Below are 18,402 nucleotides of genomic sequence, written 5' to 3' on the forward strand. Positions count from 1 at the left end.
TATCCTTTGCATCTGTCTTTCTGGGCTAAAATCACTGCATCACAGAATGGTTTGGGCTGGAAGGGACCTTAAAGCCCACCCAGTTCCCACCCCTGCCCCGGGCAGAGACCCCCCCCAGCCCAGGCTGCTCCCAGCCCCATCCAGCCTGGCCTGGAGCACTGCCAGGGATGGGGCACCCACAGCTGCTCTGGGCAGCCTGGCCCACCGCCTCGCCGCCCTCACGGGGAGAGGTTCTTCCTGATCTCTGACCTGCATCTGCCCTCTCTGCGCTCAAAGCCACCCCCGTGCCCTGTCACACGTGCCCCTGTAAGAAGCCCCCCCCCAGCTTTCCTGCCGGCCCCTTCAGGCGCTGGGAGCTGCTCTAAGGCCCCCCCGGAGCCTGCTCTTCTCCAGGCTGAACAGCCCCAGCTCTCCCAGCCCGGCTTCCCAGGAGAGGGGCTCCAGCCCCTCAGCATCTCTGTGGCCCCCACTGGGGGCTCGCTCCATCTCCGATTCTGTGTGGCTTTGAGCCATCTCAGACAGCATTCAGCATGTTCTGTTTGGTTTGGTCCTGCCTGACGTTTGCTCATGTTGCCTTCAGACTCTGCTCCTCATGCATAGTTTTCCCGTGTTCCCCACACAGTACGTACCTGCCCAGGCCGATGTGTGCACACCTGATGGGTTTAGCTTTGCCGTCTTTGATTTTGCTCCTGTTTGCATATAACTGATCTGCTAATGCTACACCTTCACCAAGATGAAAGAGGAAAAATTCCCTTGCTGATCATCTCTTACTAAGAATATGGGGTTTATCAGCCAAAATACCTATCTGGGTAAGAATGGTGGCCTGTTCTGCGGACAGGATAACATAGGACATACCTGCAACAAGCTATGTAAGGTTTGGAACAAAAAGCGGGCACCTGTCTCTCGTGTTAAACCTTCCCCCCCCCATTTAAAAATAGGGTTTTGTTTTTAAGAAAACTGTTGTGAGTTGCGGTATTTGCCATGTAAAAGCTGTGAAGAAGGGCTTTGGGCATCAGCCCGGGTAGACCTGTCAGCCAACAATGTAGCCCATGTGAGAGAAATTTGTTGACTTGGGAAGGTAAAAGGGTGCAGGTGCATTCAGAAACATCAGAAAGCCTATTTACAGAGATGTAGAAGAGCAAAGGCACTGAACTTATGTGAGTACATATGGTATGTGTGAGCTAAACATTAGCAGTGGTAAAAAAATGCTCTGCAGAAAAAGAGCAAGCAAGAGAAATACAGGCTTGGGTTTTTGGGAGAGTATTGAATGGAGAGCATAGTGAACCGCTGTGGGCAGAATCATACCCTGAAGATTTTGAATAAACCAGATCCAGTGACTTTGTAGCAGCAAACGAACTTTTGGAAAAGAGTAACCAAAGAGAAAAATCTGTGCTTAAGAGGAACCAAAGTACAGAGTTAGTGTCCACAGAAACCATGTCAAAACACTGCTGAAGAGCACAGGGCTGTCACAAGGCTCCCCAAATCAGCGCCAGCACCACTGGAACCTGCAGCTTTTGCATGAGTTGGTCGTGGAAGGGGAAATATCTGGTGATCTGGGATAGAGGGGCAAAATCCCCTTCCCCCCCCCGAAAGGATCTGGTATCTTTAATGAATGCTCTGGTTTAACCATAGGGTGAAGCATTGATGTCTGTCTTGCTGTAGCTGAGAAAACACGGTGAAGTCTCTCTTTTTCACTACACTACTTGCAAAAAAAAAAAATAAAAAAAATCTATACATACCACCCATTGGAGAGGACGCTATTCTGAGCCATCAGACCACCTCGGCTATTTTGTACTTGCACAGACTGGCCAGTCTTTGGGTAGTTCAAAACAGTCAAGGATGATTTGAACCTGCCTGCAGGACAGGTCAGAACTGGGGAATGTCTATATCTGACCAAAAGCATCTCTGCAGGGGTCTGAGGTGCTGAGGAGAATGACGTGAGGGTAACAGGAAGGGATCAAAGGGTACCAGCAAGAGGGATGTGGTTGGGGATGACTGAAGATGTCCTTCAGATGCTGGAAATGCATAATCCTAAATCACCCCCATGCAAGGGTGTTTGTTCATAGAATCATTTAGGTCGGAAAAGACCTTTGAGATCGTCAAGTCCAACCATTAACCCAGCGCTGCCAAGCCCACCACTAAACCGTGGCCCTAAGCGCCGCATCTACGTGGGTTTTAAACATGTCTAGGGTTGGTGACTCCACCGCCTCCCTGGGCAGCCTGTGCCAGTGCTTACCCACTCTTTCAGTGAAGAAATTTTTCCTAACATCCAATTTAAATCTGCCTTGGCGCAGTTGGGGCCGTTTTCTCTTGTCCTTTCACTTGCTGTCCAGGAGAAGAGGCCGAGTGAATTGTCTGTGGAGAAGCCAGCCGTGCCGGTGGAGGTGCAGCTGTGCGTGTGTAAGGTGGCTTTCGCAGGGACAGGGGAGTGGGTGTCTGGGTCCATCAGGAAAGCAGAGGGGACATATGTGCCCCGAGCAGGAGGCGTTTGCCTGGGCAGCCTCTCCCCAGGATGCTAAGCACCAAGAGAGGTCTCATTCTTTGCCCCAAGCCCCTTTCTCAGGGGCTTCTTACCTCTGCTTGCTCTTGTGTCAGCTTCTCTGTGAGGGCTGGGCTGGCCGCCGGTGTGCATCATAGGGGCTGGGGGTCAGCCCCGCACCGTCAGCGGTGGGAACAAGAGCTTTTGCACAGAGACGACAATCCAAAACAAGGGGCGAGGGAGGGAAAAGAATCTACTGGTGGGATGAGATTAACTAATCTTGCCTGGGGACAACAATTTCCCTTCCATATGCAGGTTTGAGGCTCAAACATCTGGAGAAAGGAAGGTCAGCTGGAGGGAGGGAAGGGCCTGAGCAGCTTCCCCCACACGAGACCCTGCCACGGCAGCCCATGTTCGTGTCTTGCTAAGGCCAGGTTTGTGCAGTTTTACAGAGCTGTGGTATGATCGTAGCCTAGTTTGGAATACAAAGGGAAGAAAAAAACTCTTTGACAGTTCATTTGCAATAATCTTTATCATCAGATTTGTGGAACTTCATTTTTTCACCACTCATCAAAATCTTCAGCTATAAACCAGGTTAGACACCAGCAGACGGATATAAAGACTTTTGATTTGCGAATACAAACACGTGCAGCTGGCCTGTAAGTGTGAGGCCAACGTGATGTTAACGGTGGTGTCTCACTATAGGACAGCCTATCCCTCTCATGGGATTTATACTTTGCTCTTGTTGAACTCTGGGAAAATGTCCATTAACTTGTAATCCAGGAGAACGGGATTAATTGTGAAATCTTGAAAGTGTATGTTAATAAATTTGTCCATTAATATATCGTCCCTGCTATTAATCATGTGGCATTAGCAAAATGTGCTCTTGACTTGAAGGAGTTCTGTTTCATATCCCCCTCTGCTCCCCAGTTTCTGCTATTTAAAGACAGTTACCCCTTTCTATCTTTTCAGATTAACAAGATAAAGTGTTAAAGAATTGGAAAAAAACCAACTTGGAACTCTCAAGCGCTACTTGGAGTGTTGGGTGCCCCTGGAAAGGGGCTGGGACAGCTGATCATCTGAAAGTTTCGTGCTGGCTGAGCAGCGAGAGGTGGAGTGGGTGTTCCTCAGGGGGTGCAGAGATGTGCTCTTTGCAGAGGATGTTCCAATGGTGTTCTGGTGGCTGTGTGGTAGGGAACAGTCGGCTTGCTGGTAGGTGCAGCTGACGTTGGGGACCTCAAGAAGTCTTGGTGAGATAGGTATGAAGGCTCCCTGTACTCCTTAGTGGTCCTTGTCTAACCTGGACTGGGAGACCTCTACTGCTGGGCAAGGAAAGCTCTTCCTATGTTTCGCTGCCCTTGCCATTAGGTTTTTGTTCCTGTCTACCTTGAGTAGGTTTTGCTGTGTTGGAAGTGTTTGCTTCTAGCGTCAGCAGGCTGAAGGGATTGTCCCTTGGTGACATTTAATGAGCTTGCCCTTTCATTCGGTCAGAAATGGTCCGTAGGTTGAAGAGCTCCCACCCATGAGACCTTCCTCTGTAAGTCACAAGGTTCAGGGCTCTGTTCGTTCCTGTTGCTCTCTTTTTGACGCTTTTCTTTCTCTGCTGGTTAAGCCTCTCTCTTTTCCTCTCCTATTCCTGTCCTGCCCAGTCCTAAAGCAATGACTTGGGAGGGTGTGAGTGTTTTTGGGGCAGGGGGCTCTGGGGAGCAGAACAGGGGTGGGCAGAGGTGAGAAAGCAGCAGAAGATGGGGCAAGTAGGAGGAAGAGTGTTTGTGTGTGAGGGTGAAGGCTACAGGGAAAGCACCAGAGAGCCCTGTTCAGGCTGCGCCCTGCTTCTCTTTTGTGAATTCCTTTGCTTCGCAGCAATGTGTGCCTCTCTGGAGAACAACTCCACTTCAGCAGGTTTCCTTCAAGAAGGCACCATGGTTGGTTTAGCAATGATACCTGGCTTGGCTAAAGAGAGATGAGGGCATCTGGGGGGGTGGGGGGGCACACGTGTTATGAGCAGGCCAACAGGGCCAAGCTGTGAGAGCACACCGGGTTCTGCAGTGCCTCACCTTTGGGAGAACCAGAAGAGTTAACCCTCTTGCCTTTCAAAATGCTGGTGTCGTTTTTCTTGCCTCATTACCTTTGCTTTTGCTCGAGGTGCTGCTGTGGCGGTTCCCGCAGACCTGGTACAGCTGTCCTGCTCAGCCACCTCCCGCGTGTGCCACCGCCACCCTTGTGCGGTGATTCTCCGACGTGGCTTTGCAGCATTTCTAGTGTTTTATCTTCAGCTTGGTTCTTGTCTTTTGTTAGCAATGGAGGGCTTTATTTGAAGTTAATGCTTTCGCATCAGGAGGTTAACTGTGCATGTTGCTTTTTTTGTCGCTGCCTGGGGCGCAATGCTCACCAGCCCTGTTACAGCTGCAGTTCCTCAGCACCTTCTGACCTGCCAGGGTGCCTAAGCCAGTCCTCCGTTTCTGGCACAAGCTACCAGACCACAATGAGAGCCTTTCTTCCTCTCTAGCTGCAGGTCCAGATAGTCCTCTAATGAGTCTGCGCCAAGTTGCCAGCTGGACCGGATCCCAATCGAAAACTATTTTAAGCACATGTAAATTTAAGCATGCGAGTAGCCCAGCTGAATTCAATTCACATGTTTGGGCTGGGCCATGGCACAAGAGCTGGGGAGGGCTGTGGTCATGAATGAGGCATTCCCGTCACTGTTCAGAGATCCTTTCCCCATTACCATCCGTGGCTTCCCCGGTGCCAAGCCACAGTTGCTGCTGTTGTCAGAGCATCCATTGTCCTTGAGGAGGTGACTCTGGAGCGGTTACGTTGTTGCGTGAAACTGGGTAATCTCCGTGATGAAAATTTCTGTGGTGAAAATAGGCTGGAGGTGATCAGTTGTCATTAGGCTATTTTAAAAACAGAATTATTCAAGTGACAGCTAATGAACCTGAAGAATATGCAAAAAAACCAAAACAAAACCCCACCTAGAAAAAAAGTGCAAAAAGGATTTAACTGCCACTGGATTCTCTTCCACTGAAGCAATATATCATAGTCAATATTTGATATTCATAACTAAGATTTGAAGGGGAAAAAAATTCTGAATTTTTCTATACTTCAGGAGGAAACACAGAGGGACGTTTAATATTTTAAAACATAACCCTGTATTCCAATGAATCAAACATTTAGAAAGCAGCATTTTAGTAGCCTGATCGCAAACATTTTGGACAGCGGTGGGGAAAAGGCTAGATTTCAGGTGCGTGTCCCGAGTTTTGCAGTTTGGGGAGCATTTGCATGTTGCTCAGCTACTGTTATTATGCCATTTGTGGTAGGTCTCATCTCACGTTCTTTTCTGCTGGCTGTGGATCTCTGTCTCTCCCAGGTGAGGGCATTTATTTTTACACTGATGCAATTTTACAGCTCCTCTGATTTCTGTGGAGAAGCAGGCTGCTTGGCTCCATGGCTGTTAGCATAAACTGGTTACTGGGAAGTAAACAGATAGGAGAAGCTGTGTTTATTTTTCAGGTTCATTATAAATCCTTCAGAATATTGCCTGCTCACCCACTAGATAAGAACATTCCTAGCTACAGCTCTAATCCCACAGCCTAATTTCAAGATTCCCTAGAAACTGCTGTTATTAATTTAGTACAAAAAAAAGAGCAAAGTTATGTAATGACTGACGGGTGGCATCTGGTAGCATTTTTGGATGATTTTAGTTTTTCTTATCCTATATTTAGAAGTTAACATATCGATCGTGTGTATTGGTTTTTTCCTGTTGAAAGGGAAAAATAAACCACCCCGGACTGCTTCTGGCCCTCCTCCATGGACTCACGTGTGTGCCAAGAGCCAGAACATGTGAGCATGTTGAAGTAGCTGATGCCGGGTCCTTCATTCCGTGTGATAATCCCTAAATCCAAGTGTCCAAATTCAAATCCACAAATACAAATCCATTTGTAATCCTACAAATTAGGAACTGAGTTCTGCAGCAACTATTGAGAAAAACTTTCAGACTTAGTCTTTCAACAAGGAGTAGGTTGAACTCTACCGTTTTTGCTTCTACACGTAAATTAATATCCGAATTTCCCCACGCAGCTCAGTTTAACGTTAGCTCCAGAAGTGAAAGAAACTCACAGAGAACCACCACGGCTCTCAGCAGGTCTGCCTGGTGTTGAAGTCCTTGAAAAGTAAGGTGCACGTAGGGCTTGTTGGGTGCCGAGTGAAGAAAAAGGGATGAACAAGGGGTCTGGGGTATAACCGTGCTGGTGAGGTTCATTGCAGGTAACTCGGCTCCTCCCCAGCCTTGACTACATCACCTCCAGAAAGGGGGCTCCTCTCCGGGGACATGTTCTCCTGCTCTGTAAGTAGTTTGGGGACTGGGGGGAAGGGAAGGGTGCAGAGCAAGTGCTACGAGTTGGGAGCACTCAGGGAAGCAGGACTGAGCCACGCTGTTGAAAGGAGGAGTTGGCCCAAGAACAAATGGTACCTACTGGAGCCATGCGTAGGTGAGGACGAGCTGCCTTAGTCCTTTAGAAGAGGTGCAAGAAATAACCTCAAGGGGATTCTTCTTGAAGACTTCCTCTGCACATAAGCTGTACCAAAAGGAGCAGGCCTGAGTTGAAAAGCCTGTTACTGACCACTCTCGCTGCTGGGAGCAATCTAACCTCATGCAGTAGAGTGTGATGCAGCCCTGAATACCCTGGGTGGAGGGGAGTGTTTCTGGTGGGGATCAGATCGGTGAGACCGTGGAATAGCCATCCAGTTGGAGGAGCTGCACGTGAAAGTCAATCCCTTTGTGAAACAGACTTTATGACCAAACTCTTCACAATGGCTGAGGATGAGGTTGGTTGGTGAAGGAGGTTCTCTCTAGTCCCAAAGTTCTGCTTATTGGGTATTTTTTTTTCCCAGGACACTGTTCAAGAGAAAAAATGTTTTATGAAAACATCGTGTCATGCCAAAATCTAGGACTACTGTAGGGGCTGGGTATGGTCACAAAATCATCACACCAAAGGAATTGCCATGCTAGAGGTGAAACAAACAAACTAGGGGTCTGGTGCAGGCTGCTGTAGCGCCACTGAGAGGGCAGGGGTTGCACAAGTGGGGCCAGCACTCCCACGAAGCCACCAGACAAACCATTCCATTAGTACCTGAAGCCATGCGTGTTCATAAAGAGACGTTTAACACAAAGGTGTTAATGCCTCAGTGACTGGAGCAGTTCTTCCCACCCTGCCCCGCTCTTCTTTTTGACCACCTTCTTGATTTTCATGTGACAGGTCTTTCTGTGCCTGCTTAGGACATGGCTTCTCTTCTTCAAAGGCTTTTACTTAGTCACACGGGAAGATTAATGAGAAGGAATAATCTGTTACTAGTGATGAAGCAATTTTTCACACTATGTCAGCTCACCTTGGCCCTCCATTAGGGAGGAGGTGGCTGGCGCTGCAGGGCACAGCCTTGCAGGGAGCCCACACTGTCACAGCTGTTGCTGTAAATGATTAGATATTTTTAAAATATTTTTTATTAGATTTATTTATATACATTAAATATAATAAATATATTTTCCCCAATTATTTACTTTATTATTTTATTGAATTTAATCGGGATCCTAGGGGCGGGGAAAAAAAAAAAAAGAGAAACTCCAAACTGAAGAGAGGACTAAATTTGTATCCATGTTTGTGGTATTGTAAATAACTAGAAACTCTCTTCTCACCCCAGAAAGATGCTGGCAGAGTGGGAGGAAAATCTAGCTGGGGTTGTATAGCTCCATCAACAGTCTCCCAGTGACTCGTAGGTTCATTCACTCCAGCTCACTGCAAGAGCAAAATAACTGGATCAAATCTGGACTGGCCATCTTTGCATTCAAATCCTCAAAGTGTATCTCATCCTCTCTTATAAAGATTCTTTTTAGCCAGCTTGGGAGCAGCTTAAGAAAAAGAAAATTAAGAAAACAAAGATGCAATCTTGGAGTGACATATCATAATGAGACTTTTCAGTCTCTCAAACCTTCTCATTAACTTGCACCAAATGCAGACTTCAAAAATTACAAAAGGATTTTCTCTCATAGCCCACAAATAGTCTGTGCTTAGAGTATACCACACTGTCTCAGTCTTCTTGGCTTATTCCCAAAGCAGCTTCTTTTGGCATGCTACAGTTGATGGGAATGATATTGTAGGAAGAACAAAGTACAATTTTTCCAAAGGAAATAATAAATCTGCTGTGGGCTTTCAAAGCAAGCTACAATAATCAGCAAGTGATTTTTTTATTTTTTTTTAAGAATGTAGAAAGAACACAGATGTTATTTTTGACCATTAACATCTTGACTATAAAGACATGCAAAGTATTTCCCAATGGCTTTTCCCCCTTGTCTTGTTTATTTTCTTATGTTATTAAACTCAAAGCTTCCCCCCCTCCCCGGTGTATTAAACATGGCAACATCATAGTTCTGCCACATTGCCAGTATGGTAGCTTAGACAATTACTGCTGAAGTTTTTTAGGTTTGTTTGTTGTTGTGTTTTTTTAATCTGCTTGTCATTTCAGCATTTCATATTTTATCTCCGTAACGTATAAGCCCAAAGAAGACATCTAGCTGAAAAGCAGCTCCATCTGTACAACAAGGGCAACAGGCATTACGGTTGGGATGCTCACATTAGATATCCTGTAAATTTGACATAAAAGCGAGAAACAAAACCCAAGACATTCTTGATGATTAAAAAACTATTAATCCATTGATTAAATTTAGCTGAGGGGAAAAAACCCCCGATCAATAGAGAGGTTTGTAGTTTATTGTTTCTTCTTTTTTCTTTTACAGCCTAATCAAGAGTGAGGTTGGTGGGAGACTTGTGTTAGTTCAGCTTCAGTGGACACTGGATCAGGTGATTAATAAAAGTTAGGTGTCTAGCTTCAATCTGAACAAGGGCTCTTTGCTTTGGGGCGCTGCGCAGATCAAATGGTCCTAATGAAGGCTGGAACTGTCTCTGAACTAAGAGGTCGTGCGTGTGATGAAGGAGCAAGGTTTCAGGAGATTTCTCCCGTTCCCAGAGTCTTGCAACATCCTTTAGGGGAAAAATTCCACCTTAGTCTATTTTGGAGGCTGAAGGAAAGGTTGAAGCAAGCATGCACACACATACTCCTTCATCAGCTCTCTGACTGGGGATCAGTGAAATAATGATCTATGTCAGTGACACGGACATGGTGGAAGCAGGAGGCTGGAGTTCAGCTGATGTGTGATTTCGCAGCTGTGGAACTGCTCTCTTGGCCCGGGTCATTTATGCAGTCTGACACCAGTTCCACTGGAAGGAGATGGGATTGTATTTGATGTGGGTTTTACGATTTCGTCCGTGTCATGTTTGCGCCACTCTGTTGTGCCTTCTGCTGCTTACCTTTGCACCTGTTTCAAGACTTTTTCCAAGGGGGGAGAATACAAAACTTGTCAGGTTAGCCCCCTTTGGTATGTTCTCTTAAATCCATATTTATTTATTTTTTTAATTTTAATTAAATTTTGTCTTGATTGTGCTCTCTACCTAGTTACACTGGAGAGCCAAGGACTTAAATACAGGTTATTTCCCTTGTGCTTAATCGAGGACCCAGCTTTTTATAAATGGGCAGTAATGAATATTGGAAATTATTTGGAATCTTCTTCAGATGGGTATTTTTTCCCTCCCTTTATGGAACCAAAAGGATCATCTCCAGAAAGCGCAATGTTTTGCATCTCAATGTTTTAATGCATTTGCAAGTGAAGGGGTGCTCCTCATGTAACTTAACCAGAGAGGTTGTACCTGATAGCAGTGGGTTTGCTTGCTTCTCTAGAAGGAATGGTGAAAATCCACCCAAACAAAAAGATACAATTTGGTAGTTTTGTGCAAATGCCAGGTTATTTATCACATAATCTATGTGATGGGATCTGCAATGAGTTCCCCCAGCCCATACACTCTTTTTTTTTTTTTTTTTCTTTTTTTTTTTTTTTTTTAGTTCAGGGAAGGAATGGAAATGCGTGGGCTTGGGGGATAGAGGCTGCTGTTTTAATGATTTCAGTAGGTATTAATTCCCCAAAAAGAGTTGGAGGGGAGGGTTATTTACTGAACCCCACCAGAAACGAAAACATCAAGCAGTCAGAAGATCTGGTAGCACTGTCAGATGATGCATGTGCAGGAACACTGCCCATGGGGACAGGGGTGGGTGACGTGTCAGTCTTCTGTGAATGCGCAGCTCCTTGCAAAAAAAGTGGCCTTATTATTATCTAATGGGTTAAACCAGTTTTATTGTTTGCGTCAACCTGAACTATAGGAAATCTTACCTGTTTGCTTCCTGATGCTCTGACGTGTCCCTGGAAAGTTCTCAAAACCTTTACATTTCTTTGTGCGGTGCTATTTCTGTATTCACTTGTGCAGGACTTTCTAAGATACTGATTGAGCAAAGGTGATGAATTTGATTTCCTCGCCTGGTCCCAGCAGATACTGCGCTTTGCTTTCTATCTCCTCCTATCTCTGGTGCTGGAGATAGTGTTTATCTTTACCGAGCAGGTTACTGGAGGAATTAATGTTTGCTTGTGCCACAGTGGGGAGGCAAAAGGGCACTGCTATATCCCACCACCGACCCCAGGAGTGTTGGGAGGCTTCAATTAATTCCATTTTGTGCCGTGCTTTGACAGTCCCTGATCAAAGACACGACAGGCATATATAAACTATTATTATGTTGGTGGTAAATGAATTTTAGTGTTGCAATACTATAATGCCAGGCATAAAGAGGAAAAATAGCAAGAAATCTTTTACTGGGAGGGGTTAAAGTTTTCAAAAAATCATTAGGAGCTCTTCTGGCAAGTACAGCTGAATGTAGGCATGTGTGTTTGCATTTTCACACAGATCCAAGAGGAGGAGTTAATGGAGTACAGGGCTATCAGGTTCATTTCCAATTTCCCCCCAGACTGTAATGAAACGCCATAGTGCCTCAAACCAAACCTCTCATTAGTCTCCTTATTAGTTTTCACTCTAGTAAATAAACTAATGGTGCTACTAGCAGTTAATAATAGGCAATCAGGGTCTCTTTCATGCCTGTAACTTTTCTCCCTGCTCTTTGGAAAAAAAAAAAAAAAGAAAAAAAAAAAACCAACAAAAAAACACCCACCAACCAGTGTGTGGAAGAAAAAAAATAAAATAAATCAACCCCCTTTTAATTCCACTAACTTTTTTTTTTTAATCCTTTATTTCATGATTCTGTGCTTTTTATGGCTGCCACAAAAGCACACTTTCTGTGAAGCATCCTTCATCTGGCAGAAAGGCTCCCAACTATAGTTCTATGGTTGATACCCACCTCTGGAATCCCCTTCCTGGTGCAGAGGTGTCTCCTGCCAAAGCCTGGCAGTGAAAGAAAAACGCACTGTAAGTTGTTTGCTGAAATATTGTTCTTGATGGGTACAATAGGCACTCTGAAACCACAGTTTATAAACGGTGGAGCGTGTTGTTCAAACATGCCACCCACCTTCAATACCTCCTGTTAGGAAATACAGAATTATGTAGCTGCGGGTGGGGTATTTTGGTGGTAGAACTTCTGTCCTGTGTTCCTAACTTGACTTGGCCTCTTTTTTGTGTCTTTATTTTTTTAACCCAGCTCCTGTAGATGTGGCACTTAGGGATGGTTGGACCTGATGATCTTACAGCTCTTGTCCAACCTAAACGATTCTATGTTGTCCGTGACCTAAAACCTTAGAAGAAGGTTTGGGGCATGTCCGTGCTTCTGCTGTGGCACAGAACCATGCACTAGCTAATTAATCTAATTTCTTGTCAGGCAGAAGATAGTGGATCCTTGAGGACATAAGGATTTCCCCTGTCACCTAACCATGATTGTCGTTAAATTTTCTGGTCCCCTTCCCCTCACCCTTATTTCTCCATATTATGTTACCACCTTGACCTTGAAGCACTCCTATTTTTTCCCCTCCAACTTTTCTTTACCTGCCCACTTTTTGATTCTTTCTTTCATATAACATGTTCTTGTTTCTTTGAGATATTAAAGGGTTTGGGGTTTTTATTACATAAGTAGTATGTCTTTGATCTATCAAGCCATGCTCTCTCAAAGAGGTGTCCAAAAAGAATTGTATTTGAGAGTTACCATTGAAAATGAAGGGATGTTGACCTGGTAAGAAATCCTTTTCTTTTTGAGATTGCTTTGGTGGTTGGGGTGCTAGACTGGGTGGAATTAGAACAAATAATTGATCAGATCTTTCACTCTTTCCAAGTGATATTTAAACCAGGAAGTCAAATGAAGGCTACAAGAATGCCCAGTATGTCCTGTTCGTCATAAAATGCTGTGATTCAATAGTGTGTTCCCAGTTTTACTACTGGGAAAGTAATTTCCAAATGCTAGAGACCAGTAACACCACAGACACCTACCTTAATTCCTCTTGTAGGACTGGAAAATTCAGTCTTGATGATACCATAGAAAGGCACCCATTTGGACTGGTCATTCAGTCTGCTGGCTCTGAGTATCTGTTGAACATTATTAAACGTTTTTAATTGTGTCACTAATTCCCTATGAAATCAAGGACTGTTTGGGCACGCAGGAGCCTCAGCCTTACATTGGTAATATGGCTATAAACCACTGATAGCTTTCAATATGTGTCCAAGCTGTTGTCCTTCCATCTTCTACCAAACAAGACAATTTGGTGGAATTTTGGTGGCAACTGAACTTGATGTTTCAAACCTCAATACTTTCAATTGTGTTCCTTTCGATGTGGAGTTTAATATCCTTGTCGCTGATTTTGAACTTTTTCTTCCTGAGGCTGCTGGGTTTTGGGTGGTGCATTCTGGGGTTCCCTGAGGTTTGTAGAAAGCAGAAGGTAGCTGGAGGGGTATAATTTGGACACTCTCTTTGTGTCAATACCTTCTCCTATATCTCTGAAAATGTGGAGATCCAGTCCCCAGCAACGAGCAAAAGGATCACTAGAGCATGCTCAGAGTTCAGACACCTGGAAGTACCGTCGTGTTTCCCCGTCTCTTTGTGGTCTTTTTGCCCCAGGTGGCACAGAGCCAGGAGAAGGCTGGGAGGGCTGCTCAGTGGTGTGAAGTGTGCGACCATCTCTGTCATGCCCTGGCTTCTGTACAGCCCGATCGTGGGTGTCCGGCCCTAATTCCACCAAGCCCCAAGTTTAATGATTTACTCGGGCTTTGTCTACCAAACTCTTGGGCTAATTCCAGGAGGTTGTAGAAAATAGGCAGTGTGCCTTCTGGGGGCTACCTGCTACTGCGCTCACCGAGCTGTTCTTCCAGAAACGCCCAATGCTGGGTGCTCTTGGCAAAGCTGCAGTGAACTTATGAAGGTGGTAGAAAGCTTTTAAAAAAGGGTATAGCCAAATTTGAGACAGACGTGTTATAGATGATGCTGGTAGTGGAGAGCCATAAATAGCAATAATAAGGTGCACTTCCTAGGGGAGTTACTGTTCTGAGACACAGATGCAAAGAAGTTCAGCCTTGTGCCTAAACTAGACAAGGTCACGACGGACACAGAATGAAACAATAATAATCCCAGTTTAGCTATTTTCCCAGTGTTTATGGGGAATTTGAGGAATCCCATCTAGCAGTGCTAAGAGCCACAGATGCACACTGCTGCTTGTACAGGCTATATGAGGCTAAAGAAATGGCTTTGATGTTCCCTGGCTATGAAGCGATCATTCATAAACCTTCACAAGCAAAAGGATGAATAAAGTGCATTGAATGTTGGCACAGCAACCACGGGCTGTGCTGCAGATACTGTTAAATAGCAATGTGTTTGCATGCCTGGACAATTAGGAAGTGTCTGAAGAGATGTGAAAATTTAAATCTATTTTTGCATAGCACACAAAGGCAGAGTCACAGCACTTAAGGCCCCCCAAACCCACCAGCCATTCCCGAGGGAACAGACGTCACTCCCTCGTTCACCATAAGGACAAATCTAGGATTCCCTATCAACAGAACTGATGTAGCCAGCCGGTTTTGTCTACGATTGGTAATTCTTTCCTGTAATCTTTCAAATTAATGAATTAATAACAGCTATTAATAGCTGGCCTTCGATGCTCCGGGATTCCCTGGTTCAAATTGGCGTGAGGCACTGTAGCACTCACTTGGAGCATTGCGGTTAATTGCTGCTCGTGAACCTGCCTGAAATATTGCATGTCAGTGCTCAGGCTCAGCACAGGGATGCATATGATGCTTGGCTGTAGTCGGCAATCCTCCTTAGGAGAAGATAAAAATGTCTTTCACAATAAATTGCCTAGCTTTTTTTATGGTTCTCATCAATTATTTCTTTAATTCTCGAGTCTGTACGGGACTCTTAAAATGCTTTGCAATTTATTTCATAACTTCCATAATTTTATGAGTGGTTTTATATACCAAGTTTCCAGGCTGTTTTAAGTAACTGCCTGACTGTATGTGAATGTATAGGTGTACCTTCTACAGATACTGGTGAAGTGAGCTGGAATAAATTCTCAATTAGACATTTTGACCTCATAATCTCCCTTACAGAAACACAAGGCTTTTGCAACCTTCACGGGACATATAGCCTTCATCATCCTGACACTGTTGTGGGATTTCTTGCCTGTCCTTTTAAACTTTTCATCTTGGCAATGCCTTCCCATAGCCTTGCTGTTCCTTTTGTCTTCTCTTCAGTAAGCTCCTTGTCTGTATTGCCGTGATTGATTCGTTGGGATGATTCACAAGCACTGAAAGCTCCAGCCAGATGACTCTATTCCTATTAATAGCATTCGTGGGAATAAATATGAAAATAATTACTTATGTATTACTAAATCCTGTGTATCAGGCTAGGGTTTTTCAGTCTGAAGGATGATCTTAGAGCTGAGTCAGGAACTCTGTCCCAGGGTGTCTGCTGTCTGTTAGCAACGCTCAGGGTCTGTTCCACTCTTCTAACCTTGTTTGCCCATTAGCTCCCCTGAAAAGGAGATTTCTTTCTCCACCCGTTTTTTCCTTTTTTTTGGGGGGTGGGGGGGTGGCGGGGAAGGCTGGCTACCACCTCAGTCCCTAGAGGATTGTGGAAGGCTTGCTGTGCCACAGCCAGTTTCACAGCCGCCTCCTGATGCAGTCTGTGACCGGGTGAGGGTACCCAGTCAGACGCCCTTCCTTGGCCGCAGCCGTGCCCTGTGTCCCACTGGGGCTGCCATAGCATCCTCCTTGCATGGGCTTTCTGGCTCCTGTCCTCTCCATCCAAGCACTGCCTGCTCAGCACCAAGCTTTGCATCTCCACGCCCAGCCCTGACTAAGGTCTTACACCCAGAGCTGGCATCTGCCTTTCAAATCACCTGCCCTGCAAAACTCTAAGGAATCTTCTAAAATGAATATTTGTGCTACAGTAACCCTAAGAGGACAACATGAACCTCTCCAAGGTGCAGGCTAAGTAAATAATAAGCAATTAATTAAAGAAATGGGGCTGACTTTGCAGCCTTTCCTGTGAGCGAACAGTGGTTATATCGACAGAGAAACTCTTAAAAAATGAAATTACACATAGGAGCATACACCATGGCACTGCTCAAAACCCAGAGGACAAAGCTATCTTTGGCCGCGGTGGAGAGCTGTTTGAGTGAGCTATATATTTTGTAGATGATATTCCCATAAATATTGCAAGAGGAAATGGGAGCAGCATGGACAGGAAAGACCGGTGATGCCGTGCTGGGCTGCTGCTGGAGCCCCTGCCCCTGATTTGTGTGCTGGGAGCAGGAGACAGGTTGTGTAGCTTCTCCCATCAGCGAAAGCATTCCTGCCTTTATTAGCAGCTTTCAACTGGCAGCCAATGCTGATTTAATACTAATGCTTTTTTGATGAATTGTTGCTTCGTCTGTTTTGAATACTTTCTGCATGACTAATTAATGTACCAAAATGAATTAAATTGTGTTGTTAAACTTTACACTAGAGTATGTGCAAACAAACGGCTGGAAGTCACCGCTCTTCTTCAATATTTTATCTAATCTTTACATTCTCAGGGACGGGGCATTGCTTGTTATCTAAAAGCCACTTAACTGAGCTAAAATGTGATGTCATGCTTCTCTAAGTATGTGTAGGTATTTATGTTCAGTCTGTTGAGAAACAGACTTGAATACAGTGAGATATACGTAATTTCGTTCCTTTAACGATAACAAAACCCACTTGAAATTGGCAAGAGATGAAAACCTGCAGCTTCATATGTGGAGTTTTGCTTGAGTAAAGCGTTCTGTAACATTATGCTGGGATAAACCAGCATGATTCATCGCTGGAAAGACACTCCCAGCTGGAGCAGATAGAAATCACTCACTATTGACCCTTGTGAAGAGCGGATCAGCCCCTCGGAGCGGAAAAGCTGCTGGGAACAAGGTAACCCGGCAGGCAGGAGTGTTTGTATTTCATAGCTGAGTCGCGCTGGCAAGGCGCTCTGTCCGCTCGCCGCTGCGGAGGGCAGCAGCCGTGCCACGCTGCGACGGGATGTGATTCCTCTCCCCGGCTGCCTGCTAATTCCCCAGGCTTTTGAATTTATGTTTGATTGTCTGTAGATTTTTTTTTTTTTCCCCTGAAACAAAGCCGACTTGCGTAAGAGACTAGAATAACAGCATAGTTGTTTGATATGTATAGCTACACTTGGAAGAATCCAGCATCTAATTTTTTAATGAAGCACTGCAAGAAGCTGGAGCTCAGCACAAGCTGTGCCCAGCAAAGATCCTAATCTTCCTTTTCCAGCCGAGGAGAGCTGCAGCGGGCACACGCATCCCATGAGCCAGCGGCGTGGCTGCTGCTGGCTGTGGGAGGGGGGAGCCGGCAGCCCGCCACCCGGCCATGGGGACCGGGGGGCTGTAGCGGGCAGTGCCCGGGGGGGGCCGGGGCTGCCGCCTGCCAAATGGAAACCCCCTGAGCCACGGGCTGGCACGCACGTGCTCCACAGGTACGCATCTCTGTTCCGCAGAATCTCTGCTGTCTCGTCTTTTTCTCTGTTACAGGGGGAAAAAGTGATCTTGGTCTTAAGAGTCGCTTGGGTTGGCGAGTGCTTGGGCAAGCGTACCACCCGTGGTGCGCGGGGAGTGGCGTCACTCAACAAACTTCAGTTCATTCAACGATCAGTCGGATTATTTAAAAATCAATATAAGGATTATTGAAACTCAAGGGTGTGGATTATTGAAACTCAAGGTATGGATTATTTAAATTCAAGGTATAGATTAGGCAATCCGTTAAAAGAGCAGAACTGCACCCCGTATTTGTGAGAGGACTGGGGTGGGGGGCCAGTCCTGGCGATCCCCCCACCTACCCAACCCCTTACCCCCCAGGTCACCCTCTTACCGCAGTCAGCTACCTGGGGGGGACCGTGGCTGCGTGGGTGTTCGGTGGCCAGGACGGGGGACTGGGGTTCAGCCCATGGGGCTCAGCTCTGAGATGCTGGAACTCCAAAGCGGGTGTTTCCAGGGGGAAAAGGCACGTCTGGGTGCTCATTGGGGGAAGGTGGGGTGATGGAGCGGGCAAGGCGCAGTTCGGTGGCTGTTGGTCCTGCCCTGCTCCCCAGTGGGTTATTTGGATGTGACAGGAGACCGTGGGTGTGATTTTTCTTCTTACAATTTTTTTTTTTTGGAGAGCCTGCTTATGAAAACATAGGTTTTTTACAAATTGTTTTCTTTCATAAATCAGCATAATTTCTTTTATATTTTGGAAACTTTGACTTGGTAGTAGATATCGACAGCTATAAAAACCTGCCCAAACCATGGGGCTACCTGCAGGAGTATCCGCTGTGTTCAACACGGTATGTTCTTAGGTGTGTGTTTATTGATTTTTATAGCAGCACAAGTCCAGGCTGTGCAGAGGGGCTGTGGTTTGTCTTTTTTGTCTACATGAGGTTCATTTTAAGGCCACGCCAGAGTACAGGGCTGATGGCTGTTGTGGATTGTGAGCTTCCAATGGGCAGAGCTGGCACACCATATCGATTCTCTCTCCCCCACCAAAAAAAATCGA

At 45.7% G+C, this 18,402-nt stretch overlaps 1 protein-coding gene across 2 annotated transcripts in view; it reads left to right on the plus strand.

The window, feature by feature from the left end:
• Positions 1-17,263: 17,263 nt before the first annotated feature.
• The window catches only part of LYPD6 (LY6/PLAUR domain containing 6), a 38,147-nt gene continuing 37,008 nt past the window's right edge, over positions 17,264-18,402 (plus strand). The window contains exon 1 of one of the 2 annotated variants that reach the window (XM_056348649.1): positions 17,264-17,347. The gene's annotated coding sequence lies outside the window, so the exon portion shown is untranslated. Of the gene's footprint in view, positions 17,348-17,387; positions 17,590-18,402 lie in introns of those variants that run through there. The other variant, XM_056348648.1, reaches the window with a different exon arrangement.

The sequence above is a fragment of the Falco biarmicus genome, chromosome 8 (genome assembly GCF_023638135.1).
Source record: "Falco biarmicus isolate bFalBia1 chromosome 8, bFalBia1.pri, whole genome shotgun sequence".
NCBI classification, from domain to species: Eukaryota; Metazoa; Chordata; class Aves; order Falconiformes; family Falconidae; genus Falco; species Falco biarmicus.